Consider the following 12780-nt stretch of genomic DNA (forward strand, 5'->3'; position numbering starts at 1 on the left):
GCAGGCTTGCTATAGAAGGTGGAAGAAATTTATCCTGCAAAAATGGAGTCCCTCATCTGCATTTCAATGCAGTTTCAATGAAAGCTGCCTCCCCCTAATAAGCAAAGTGGGCTCCCATTACCCATAATCATCATCTTATTTGAATGCCAATCCTCCTCCCACAAACTAATGAAAGTGGCTTAAACCAATAGTAAAAAAACATGGGTAGGTAAACTAATGCCCGGGGGCCGGATCTGGCCCAATTTCCTTCTAAATCTGGCCCACAGACAGTCTGGGAATCAGTGTGTTTTTAAATGAGTAGAATGTGTCATTTTATTTAAAATGCATCTTTGGGTTATTTGTGAGGAATAGGAATTCATTCATTTATTTATTTTTCTGAAATATAGTCTGTGCCCCCCCCCCCAAGGTCTGAGGGACCGTGGACTGGCCCCCTGCTGAAAAAGTTTGCTGACCCCTGTAAATGAACATATCCCCTCCATCACAAAACAATGTAATAGCAAATATAAAATATACCCCCCCCCCCGATAAAAACTCCCATCAGAGTACTATAAACGCAACAAAAATTACATGATCAACATTACACTTCCTGGCAACAGCAAACTTAAGAAGGATCCCAGAAACAGCTGCCCCATGATCTTTCTTGAAGTCCTTTCCTGCAGCAGGTTATTATCAGATATTCAAAAGTATTCGCTGGAATAAAAGAGAACATTGCTCCAGGGAAACCTTCCTTCAGCAAGGGAAAAACTGGGAACTCACTTTAACCTCCTGATTGTGTCTTTGTGCCTGTGAGGCAGGTGGTTGCGGCTTGTTGGGATTGATCTGCCTGTAAGAATCTTAGTTGGGCAAAATTGAATCCACCAGCCAGATTCATCACCCCTGAGATAGGGTAAGAGAACATTATAACCTGCTTTTAAATCCATAAACTTAAACTTTCCAATATGTGTTTGCCTTCCTACTAGAGGCAACCACTTTTATACTAAAACCCTTAACATATAACAGTGCAACAGAATAAAAAATAAGGTAAAATTTACATCTTTCTCTTTATTAGTTGCTCCCTTTTGTTCAGCTCAGGCTTCAGAACAATGATGTAGCATTTAGGGGCAAAGATGCAGACCAACAATCCAGCACTGGAGGACAAGATGGAGAAGATCTCCACCACCACCATGGATTTCCCTTTGGTGCTCAGGTATGTTGGGACAAAAGACAACCAAACACTGCAAAACAGCAACATACTGAAAGTAATGAATTTGGCTTCATTAAAACTGTCTGGTAGTTTGCGAGCTGCAAATGCCACAATGAAGCTGGCAATGGCCAGTAGGCCCATGTAGCCCAAGACACAGTAAAACATGGTCACTGAGCCTTCATTACATTGCACAATGGTTTCTTCCATTACCAAGTGCATGTCTAGAGCAGGGAATGGGGGAGAGGTCATCAACCACCCAGTACAAATAATCACTTGAACGAGGGAGCAGGAAAGGATAACAGAATTGGTCAGTCTTTTCCCCATCCACTTCCTCATACTGGACCCTGGCTTGCTAGCCATGAAAGCTGCAACTACAGTGATGGTTTTGGCCAACACACAAGAAACAGCCACGGAGAAGATGATGCCAAAAGTTGGCTGTCGAAGAAGACAGGTCACTTTGCCAGGATGTCCAATGAATAGAAGAGATGAGAGGAAGCAGAGTAGAAGGGCAATGAGGAGAGCGTAGGTGAGATCTCTGTTGTTGGCTTTGACAATGGGAGTGTCTTTGTGTTGGATAAATGTTCCTAGTACCAAAATTGTGATTAGGGAAAAAGCAATTGCAACTGCCATTAAGATGATCCCTAAAGCTTCCTCATAAGAAAGAAAGGTTATTATTTTGGGAATGCATCCATTTTTGTTCTTATTTGCATACTGATCTTCTGGGCATCTGAAGCAGTCAGTCATATCTGAAAAACAGAAGAATGCCAAATTCCATTGACAATTTGTGTGAGACGTTTGCCCCCCATATAACAGGTTTTGCTGTTTTTCGTGTGAATCGTCTGATTATGTGTCAGCCAATTATCGTATAATATCTGAACTACTCTTTGATTTGCCTGCTTAATTTGACATAGTTTTGTTTAAAACATTTTAAATTGCCACTTGATGCACCAAAATGGCAGAAGGTATGGAATCTTGAATCTTTGGGTCACCAATTAATTGGAACAATATATATATATATATATATATATATATATATTACTCCCATACTTAATTCTCTCTGGGTTGAGGGGTTTTCACCTTTCCCTCAGGAAATGGAAGCAAACCTTTGTTAATTGATCTAAAGCTTTCGTTGAAAAGCTGGGCCAAAAAGCCATTAGGCAGAAATACATCATTATTGTGGACCATATAGGGCCTAGCAACAGATGGTATCAAGCCGTGCCCTGAGGTCACTTGGAGCCCAGAATTGCCCAAACCCCTCCCACAGTTGCGACTGGGAACCTGGATGCTTGTTTTGCCAACACACAAAAGTCCAGCATTATTCAACTCTGAAGGGTGTTGAGTGCATCTGCACATTCAAGTGGAATATCATTTGAACAGCAAGTGCTGGCTGGAATCATGACCCAAATGACTTCAAACTAGTGTCATGCCATCCCCTCCTTCCTGAAACATAATGAATAAAGTTCTGGGCTGATTTCACCCACCATGGATGTCTAGTGTGTTTCATTCTTGCCACAGACATGTTTCACAAACCTGCAACTTCTGTACAATTGTAGTACTTGACAGGTTCTCTTAAATTATGTGCACAATGAAATCATTAATTCTGTTGTCTGGGGCTTCCTTTCAAATCCATGTGCAAGGGATTTCACCAGGCTTAATAGCCTTTGAATGTTTCACTGAAACTTTACTGGAAAGTAGCAATAAAATATTCACACCACTCCAAGCAGTGTGGTTACATGCACAAGGTAATGTTTAAATTCCTTTCAACAGATACTTGCTAACCTTGTACAATGAGAAAATGTCATTTACCATTCTGGTTTGAAATCTCCCCTTCTGGACATGGAGTACAATCATAGCAGCAAAATTTATGCCCTTCCTTCTTTTTCTTCCTATAACCTGGGCGACAGTAGTCATTGCACACAGATATGGGCATCACCTTTAAACAAATAGAAACAAACAGGAAATAATTTCAGAAGGGAGAAATAGCCACTGAACTTCAAATAAGAAAGGTAATCTTTGATTGGAAAGTTCATCATTTCATCCAACTAGCTAATCAAAAATTTTCAATCAACCTATCCAGGAGAAAAGTGATGGTTATTGCCTAATCTGGAGAATATAGCGACATAATAAACCCTAAATTCCAGACCTTATTAAAACCATTGTGCCACTGAATCATGTCCTCAAAAAGGATGAATTCTCTTCCATCTATTGCATCAGGATCAATCCATCCAACTTGCACTCGAATGAAGGACCTATTCAGGAACATGATCATATTCATGATGTCAAATCCACCTCCCATTTCTCTTTGATCAGTAAAAGTCACTGATTCTCCAGCTGAGTTGTTAAATGAAATACTATGCAGATAAGAGTGGAGCTAAGAGAGGTAAAGGGGGGGGGGAGAGAGAGAGATGAAGCGAAAATAACAAATGCCATGATTTACAGAAACCCTTCTTTATGAACAGACCCAGCCCACCCATGAGATAAAATAAGGCAACCTCCTTTGGTGACAAGATCCATAGGGGCAGCCATAGGGACCAATTCATTTTCAAAACATTACCTGCCAAGGCTGTAGATCTTGAAGTAAACTTTTACTTCTCCCCATAGCTGTTTGCTTGGATTTAGGTGAGTAAATGTTATGCAAGGCATGAGCCACAGCATAGACACCATTATAGATACTGTAGCTGTGACCAGTCATGCTCATTTCAAATAGAGACCTTGGAAGACTCTGCAACCTCTCCTCTCCAGTACACATGCCATTGACCTCCATTGGCGCATTGAAATTGGGAAGAATACAGTCAAATGCTTGCTCCCAGAAGCCTTTGATGAAACCATCTCCCTGGCTCTGGGAAGGCTTTATGCTCTGAAGAAATTCTGGGAATGCTAGAAGATTTTGTGAATGAATTGTGAAGGAAATGGCACCTTGGAAGAGCAGAACATTCCAAGCCTTAAGAAGACCCATAGTTATGAAATCAGTCTGTGCTGTAAAAATCCAAACCTTTTTAAATGATGTGTTTTCTTTATTTGTAGGATATTGCAGAAATATAAGAGCTCTCAGTGCTATAATTGTTAGGGATTCTCCATAGACAATAAATGTAGTGACCTTATTATCTGTCAAAGGTACATGCATATTTAAGGCTATATCATGCATTTCATCCAAGTCATCAAGATAGATTTGTTTTGGGATTCTTTGTGCAAAGGCTGAACAAATTCCATTCTGAGAAAGCAGTGGCTCCAGGGTCTGCAAAAAATGTTCTCCACTGTTATCATTCAGAGCAAAAAGTCCAACCCACATCCATCCAAAATGCTTAAGCAAACTGATAATACCCATGTACTGGTGGGCTTCATTGGGCACCATGTGGTAAAAAGAAGGAACCTGACTTGTATCACTCTCCACTGGGGGAAATGAACCATATGGAAACTAAAAGATAAAAAAATCTAATTAAGCAGAAAGCATTCATCCTGCACCATATGGCATTTTATTGAACAAATATACGTGGAACACTTTTTAGTTGTTGTTTTTTAAACTTTTTTTTAGATTTTAAATGATTGAAGCACTCCCTCCTTATGCTGGTATATGACCATAACAAAGATTTGTTCTATGTTGAAGTAATATATAAATTAAATCAAGAACTCTTCCAGTCAAGGCTTATTCTCAGCTTTATTTCTGATTGCAGATTTTGATTTAATAGTTGAACAGATCAGTCTCACATCCCTAAAAATAACAGAGAAAAAGCAATGTGCAGGGAGCATGGTGGAAATATGTACGTTGGTATCTAATTTAAGTTTATATCAAGGATCATAACTAAGCTAGGTCCATTAAGTTTGTTGAGTCAGCTCTGAGTAAACTACTGAGTAGAATACTTCCGAACAGATCTGCTCTGTGTAGAACAAATATTGGATAAAAACCAACTATAAGGGGGTTGGGATATCCCCATATCCTCATTTATGCATCTTACCTGTGGAATCTTGTAGAGGCCTAATGTATCTGCCATATGGAAAGTCGTATCATAGCCAAGTCCTCCAATGATGGCTATGAGGTTTTTCTGTGTGTCACATTTGTAGTTGGGGACAAATCTATGCATCTTGAAGAGGAGGTCTAGAGTCGTACGGTAGGTCATCCTTGCATCATAATAGCTGTCATAGATGTGGAAGCCAAGTGTGATATTGGGCAAGATGTTGGGATTCTCATTGACTTCTTTCACGGCAAATGCCAATGCAAGGACGTGCTGATAAAATTTTGGCACCATACTGCAAATAAAGTAAATTAGGTACAAATATGAATATACTACAATATTGGACATCTTCTGTTTCAAACCAAAGGGAAATTGTTTTATTTGTGATTAATGCATCTAAACTAATCAACACCATGCCGTCACAGAAAACCCATGGTTGATTACTGCTGTGTATAGTACTTTCAAACACCTGCTGTTAATCTATTGCTTGTCCTTCTCATCTCAGTTGATAAAGAAAACAAAAGCAAACTTTCTGTTTCTCCTTGCGTAGGTGATCACATCCTATTTCTAAAGAACCACGCTCATGACACTAATTCTTCCTTATATGAAAGTCCCATTGAATTCAGTGGGGCTTACGTCTCTGTATAAAGTTGAAGTAGGGTTAGACAAGATGCTTGTAAATCAGAATCGCAGGTTTGAGGTGTGCAGTCCTCAGTAGTCAAGCACAGTCATTGATCCTGTGAGGCAGGATCAGACAGAAAGGGGAGTCAGGTAGCATTGAATTTATCTTCTCACTGGAAGTCACAGCTAGTGGTAAAATTTGTCTCACGTTTTCCTGCCCAATGCCTGCCTTTCTTTCTGACCTAATGTCCCATCCTGACAGCCTTTGGTCTCTCTGTCCAGCCTGAACCTTAGCAATCCCTCTTTGCCTCAGTGCAACTCAACCATCCACAGATAACTCCAAATAGCCCCAGTAATGGAACTTCGATTACAGCCCAGGGAGTTTCACCATCATGTAACTTCACCCATGGAGAAGAAACGTTTAATGGAAAGAAAAGTACCCTCAGGAATGTCGGCAACATCACACCCAAAACGTAAACTCAACCCAGCACACATTGAAACTTTCAATCTACTTGAAAATTGAGCTAATGAAACATAATTTCCCCACCATGTAAGCTTTTTAAAATTTATTTGCACTTTCAGCCTTCTCTTCCTTGCTCCTCGCAATATTCATGCTGCAGAGCAGTTGTGGATACACTTGGAGTAAATAAAATAAAATATTCATTTACAAAATTGATTTATTATGGGAGAAGAAAAATTGTATTTCCTGTCTAGAAGTTTAAGTTGTGAAAGATTCAGGAGGTGACTGAAACCAATGGGTCTCTCAGAGATGTATAAACAGGAGAATTTTTGACAGTTATTCAAATCATTCTTTGTGAGCTGGTAGCTTTTAAACAATGGAAACATCTTTTTTTAATCCACCTTTCAGCCAAAAAATGACCCCTGTTGCAGCTTGCAAATGCAGATGATAAGATAACCCCTCTCCCCAAGATTCCTGTCAGAAAGGCATGAGAGAAAGGGAAAGGCAACCCAGAGGGGGAATGGAAGATTCTTACTATGAAACATCAAACAGGTTCTGTGATGGGTGTTCCTTGAATAAAACTTCATAGAAAATGTAATAGCTCTGAGAGGCAATCCCACCAATGATGAGGTCACCCGGCTGGTACCACTCATGTGGAACAGGGAAAGGATTATTCCTGGGGCACCAGATAGAATTAGAGCTATTAGAAACAGGGGGTATTAGAAACAGCAACAACAATAGCAGCAACATCCTGGCAGCCTAGCTTCTCTCTGAGTGCAGATTCTGCTTTGTGCATCCATAGTAGCTACGTTTGAATAGGCTACAGTGAATGATACATGGCTCAGTCAAGCCCCTGTTATGAGAGACATTACGAGCTGTATTTAATTAAAGCATTGCATCTCTTGAGTACTAACAGAGATTATAATGCCAGAAATTACACTGACCAAGCCCTGCCTGCCACTTGCCTCTACCCCTGTTCTCCATAGCACATGAAATTATTTATAACCATTTTCAGGCTTGCTTATTGATCTTTTTCTATTTCCTTCTAGACAGCACCTGGAGGTTTGACCTGGTGAAGAAATTGAACTTGAGTAATTTCAGGGTAGGATCATTAATTACTTCCTCTGAGTTTTGGTGTCTAAGTGGCACTTTGGTTTTTGTTTGTTTTTCAACTCCCAGTTCTAACCACAAGTCTCTTCTGCACCTTAGAGTCAGAAAACGTGACAGACCAGCAGGAAACTCAGAGTGAAGTCATTACCAAGGAGAAGTGCAGAATTTTGAGATAATGGCCGCTTCCCAGCTCCAGTTCTCACCAAGGGAATGGGGTTCAAGACTTCTCTGACTATAGTTCTCAAGACTATAGTTTAAAAACCGGTTGTTTGACTCACTTGCATGAACTAACAGAGAATATTCCTGTATTGGAGGGTTGAGCAATCTTTTTCAGCCTGAAGACTGAATTCCCTTCTGAGTGAGCTTCTGAAGGCCATATTTCACTTGTGAGTGAGACTGAAGGTGAAAGTGTATAATGTAAATTTTACTACTGCATGGGGGCTACTTTCTACACTCATACATAGACCCCTCTCTGATCACCAAGAGGCATTATCCAAGTTCAGGGAAATTCCAGGCAACCAAAAAAACCCACCCCGAAATCAAGCAGAGTTAGGAAACGATATAACCTGTAGAGAGTTCTGAGGTCCAAATATAATCTAATAAGGCAATACAAAATAAAGGCCATCATTCATTCTTTCCAGACTTTCCAATTCACACATTCTCATTCCACAGTTTCCTTATTTCCCAATTACTGTTCTAACCACAAAAACACATTTTTATTTATTTTTTTAAAGGGGTTGTTGTGCTTGACAGTGCTCAAGAATTGTTCCCCTCCAGGTGGCCACATCTCCATCTGCACTACCCTACATCTTGGAGGTCCTGAGTCACAGGGAGGTTCAGCTGGCCTCAACCAGAGCCAGGGCTTTTTCGGCCGTGGCCCCAATCTGGTGGAACGCTCTGTCACAAGAGACTAGGGCCCTGTGGGACTTGACATCTTTCCGCAGGGCCTGCAAGACAGAGCTGTTCCACCAGGCCTTTGGCCAAGGCACAGTCTGACCCCCTCCTTTGGTAATCCTCATAGAACTCTAGCCTAATGGTTGCCATTAATTTGATTTTGAATTGATTTTGGAATGTTGTGCTACTTTATTGTTATTAGCCGCTCTGAGCCCAGTTTCGGCTGGGGAGGGCGGGATATAAATAACATATTATTATTATTATTATTATTATTATTATTATTATTATTATTATTATTACATGGGCCAAATTATTGATAAGTGAATGGGACCATTAATATGTCAGTCAGCAGATTTTATGGTGATGCACCTTTTGAAGGGACATATCGAACAAAAGCTTTCTTAATAAGCAGCACTTCCCCCATCTATTTTAGCACCTGTTCCAATGGTAGCAGCTTTCTTCACCTGGAGCAAGATGTGCTCCCATTCCCCATCATCATCATCATTTCATTTCTGTGCCACCTTTCCACAAAATGTAATCACGTGGCTTACAAAGAGAGGGGGATATGTTTCAAAATGAGTTGAGAATAATTTTATTATAACTTAAAAGAACAATGTTGTAATAGCATATGTAACAACCTACAAAAACAACATTTCTGTACTATAAATGAAATGCTTCATTAGCAACATTACAGAATCTGGAAACAGCAGATTATCCTTGCTCTTAGAAACATTGCTCACAGTCCTGCTCCTTCAGCAGCTTCTTATAAGGCTTCCAAAAGCAGTGGGAGGGGTAGCAGAAAAGATCCCTCCCTTCAGCTACTGGGAAGGGGACTTTCCTCCAGCAAAAGAACCATCAGGAAATACATTCAAGCTGCTGTTTATTTCTGTGAGTCCATGTCAATACCTTCACTTCATTCTCCTTATTAGTTGCTCCTTTCTGTTAAGCTCAGGCTTCAGAACAATGATGTAGCATTTAGGGGCAAAGATGCAGCCCAGTAACCCAGCACTGGAGGACAAGATGGAGAAGATCTCCACCAACACCATGGATTTCCCTTTGGTGCTCAGATAGGTTGGGAAAAAAGACAGCCAAACACTGCAGAACAGCAACATGCTGAAAGTAATGAACTTGGCTTCATTGAAACTGCCTGGTAATTTGCGAGCTGCAAATGCCACAAAGAAGCTGGCAATGGCCAGGAGGCCCATGTAGCCCAGGGCACAGTAAAACATGATCACCGAGCCTTCATTACAGTGTACAATGGTTTCTTCCATTACTGAGTGCATGTCTAGAGCAGGGAATGGGGGAGAGGTCATCAACCACACAGCACAAATGCTTGTTTGAATGAGTGAGCCGGAAAGAACAATGGAGTTGCTCAGTCTTTTTCCCACCCACTTCCTCATACTGGAGCCTGGCTTGGTGGCCATGAAAGCTACAACTACGGTGATGGTTTTGGCCAACACACAGGAAACTGCCACAGAGAAGACGATGCCAAAAGTGGGTTGTCGAAGAAGGCAGGTCACTTTGCCAGGGTGTCCAATGAATAGAAAAGATGAGAGGAAACATAGCAGAAGGGCAATGAGGAGAGTATAGGTGAGATCCCTGTTGTTGGCTTTGACAATTGGAGTGTCTTTGTGCTGAATAAACGTTGCAAGCACCAAAGTTGTGGTCAGGGAAAAAGAAAGAGCAAGTGAGGCCAGGCTGAGCCCTAAAGGTTCATCATAAGAAAGAAAGCTGATAGTTTTAGGGATGCACCCATCTTTCTTCTTGTTTGCATACTGATCTTCTGGGCATCTGAAGCAGTCATCCATGTCTGAAAAACAGAAGAATGACAAACTCCCTTGAAAATTTGTGTGTGTGTTTTGTTCCTGTTAATCTGATGCTTCTGAATATTAGAGAGCATTTTGTATATCTGAATTACCATTTGAGTTTTCTGCCGAATCTGACATAGGTTTGTTTAAACAATTTTAAGGGGCCACGCGGTACTCACTGCAGGCAGATGGATTCACGATGGCAGAGGGTTCGGAACCCTAGGTTTCATTTGATGCTTGGGGTTGCCAGTTAACTGCAACAATAATGTAATTGCAGTCTAGAAAAGGCAACTGAAGAGGAAGGAGTAGAAAGCAGTCGAGCTATAAGGCTTCTGTCTTCGTAACCTATCCTAATAATATCCAGCTAAACTCCAGTAGACAAGAAGGGAAGATTCATTATATTGGTGTGAATGAAGGGGTTAGAAACAATATGCTCAGGTTAGAGACTCTCAACTCCTATCCTGCTACCAATATATTTCCCAGTTTTGGGCCAGAGGACCAAGAACAGCAGTTGCAGACCTTAGAATGCTCTGAGGTGGCTTTAGAAGTTACAGTGTATAGAATAATTTCTGCCACTGCCCGAGGAGGAAGAGATGGGTGGTGGTGGTAGGTGACTCCCTATTTAGGGACACAGAGGCAGTAGTTTGTGGAGATAACAGGATGTCCCGGTAGGACATTGATCAAGACATGGCTCTAGTTTGGTTTGGATTCAGCCTTGCCTAAATCCCTACCATGTTTGCTTAGCGGGTGTGTGGATTCTTGTTTTGTCACACCCTATGGTCCAACCCTGACAAGCTCTGAAGGGTGTTGAGTGCATCCCAGCCATCAAATGGAATACAATTTTAACAATTGTTGCCTAAGTGCATTTGTCCCTTACATTTGTCCCTATTGAAATTCATTTTGTTAGCTTGCGCCCAGTTCTCCAATCTGTTAAGGTTATTTTGAATTCTGATTCTGTCTTCTGTGGCATTAGCTACCCCTCCCGGTTTGGTGTCATCTGCAAATTTGATGAGCATCCCCTCAATTATTTCATCCAAGTCATTTATAAAAGACGTTGAACAACAACGGGCCCAGGACAGAACCCCGCAGCACCCCACTTGTCACTTTTCCCCCAGGATGACGAGGAACCATTAAAAAATTAATGGAAAGCAGCAGAAAAAATTTCACACTACTCCAAGCAGGATAATGTGACTACATGCACAACACTGAAACAATATTTTTTTACCAATCTTGTACGACAAGAAATGTCACGTACCATTCTGGTTTGAAATCTTCCCCTCTAGACATGGAGTACAATCGTAGCAGCAAAATTTCTGTCCTTCCATCATTTTCTTCTGATTACCAGGGTGGCAGGATTCACTGCATATAGAGATGGGCATCATCTATCCAAAAACAGGAAACAATTTCAGAAGGGGAAATGTTTTTCCACAAAATATTCAGTCATTGAATTTAAAATAGGTTAGTGGACCACTCATCACAAAAAATATTGGTGTTTGTATAATGGGGGGAAAGATTCACACCCTGTTTGAGGCCTCAAACTCTAAGCAAATGACACATGTCATACTCTGCTCCATGAGTCACAGAATCCTCTGTACACATTTCTGGAATCAGAGTTCACCTTAGGAATAGCTCAGTATACTCAACATTTTTTACAACCTCTCAAATTTATTTCATTTTTTTTTCCACATACCTGGCAAGTAATGAGAAAGTAAATTCTTACAATTACATATCTGCCAGCATTTATGTGGCACTGCTGGGTAGGAGTAGGAAGTGGATGGAAAATGTTACTCAGGCTGTCCCTGGCCTACCAATCACAAAGTTCATGCTTGTCCCCAATTGTGCCTGGGAGTGAGGGCTAGATTCCATGTATGAAGAAGGAAAAGGTGAAGAGGAAGGTGGAAGGAATTTTATATCCTAAACCATCTCCTCCACAGCACAATCACAAGGCTACAGACTGAGCTGGAAGTGGACACTTGATAAGCTTCTTGCCCCCCCCCCCCCGACTGGGATCAGACTAGTGATGCAATATAGAAATGCTTTGGGTTTTCAGCCCTACATTGACATGGCTCCCCTGTACTGGTGTACCTCCACGATATAAACCAGAAGTGAATACTTTCCTGGCTTCTGGCACCTCTCACAAATCTACTTTCAACTGGACCCCTTTAGGACCAGACAGGGGGAGCAATATTAGCTCTCTAGAAATACAGATGAGATTCACTTAGATCCAAAATATTGAATCTTCAACTGATCTATGGCCACTTTTCAATGTAAACAGATATGCATCCATTTTTGGTTCGGGAGTCAATTTTATCTGGATCATCTGGAATCCTGCCATATCTAAATATGGCACAGTAAATATTATTAGAAGTTCATTTCAATAAAGACCATAGCATAGTTACAAACAGCTAGATACCCAGAGTCTTGCCATGACCCTGGCCAAGAGAAGAATGATAGCTATTTTGAGCATCTGAGTGACTGATCTGGAGAGAGTGGAGCCCACAAGAATACCCCAGAATTCAGACCTGGTTAAAATCATCGTGCCACCTAATTATGTCCTCATGAAGGTTGAATTCTTTTCCATCAAGAGCATTAGGATTCACCCATCCTATTTTCAAACGGATGAACGACTTATTTGGAAATGTGATCATGTTCATAATGTCAAATCCACCTTGCATTTCTCTGTTATCAGTAAAGGACACTGTTTCTCCAACTGAGTTGTTAAATGAAATGGCATGGATAAAATGGTGGAGCTAA

This window comes from Podarcis tiliguerta (genome assembly GCF_965153285.1).
Source record: "Podarcis tiliguerta genome assembly, chromosome: 13".
Taxonomy (NCBI): domain Eukaryota; kingdom Metazoa; phylum Chordata; class Lepidosauria; order Squamata; family Lacertidae; genus Podarcis; species Podarcis tiliguerta.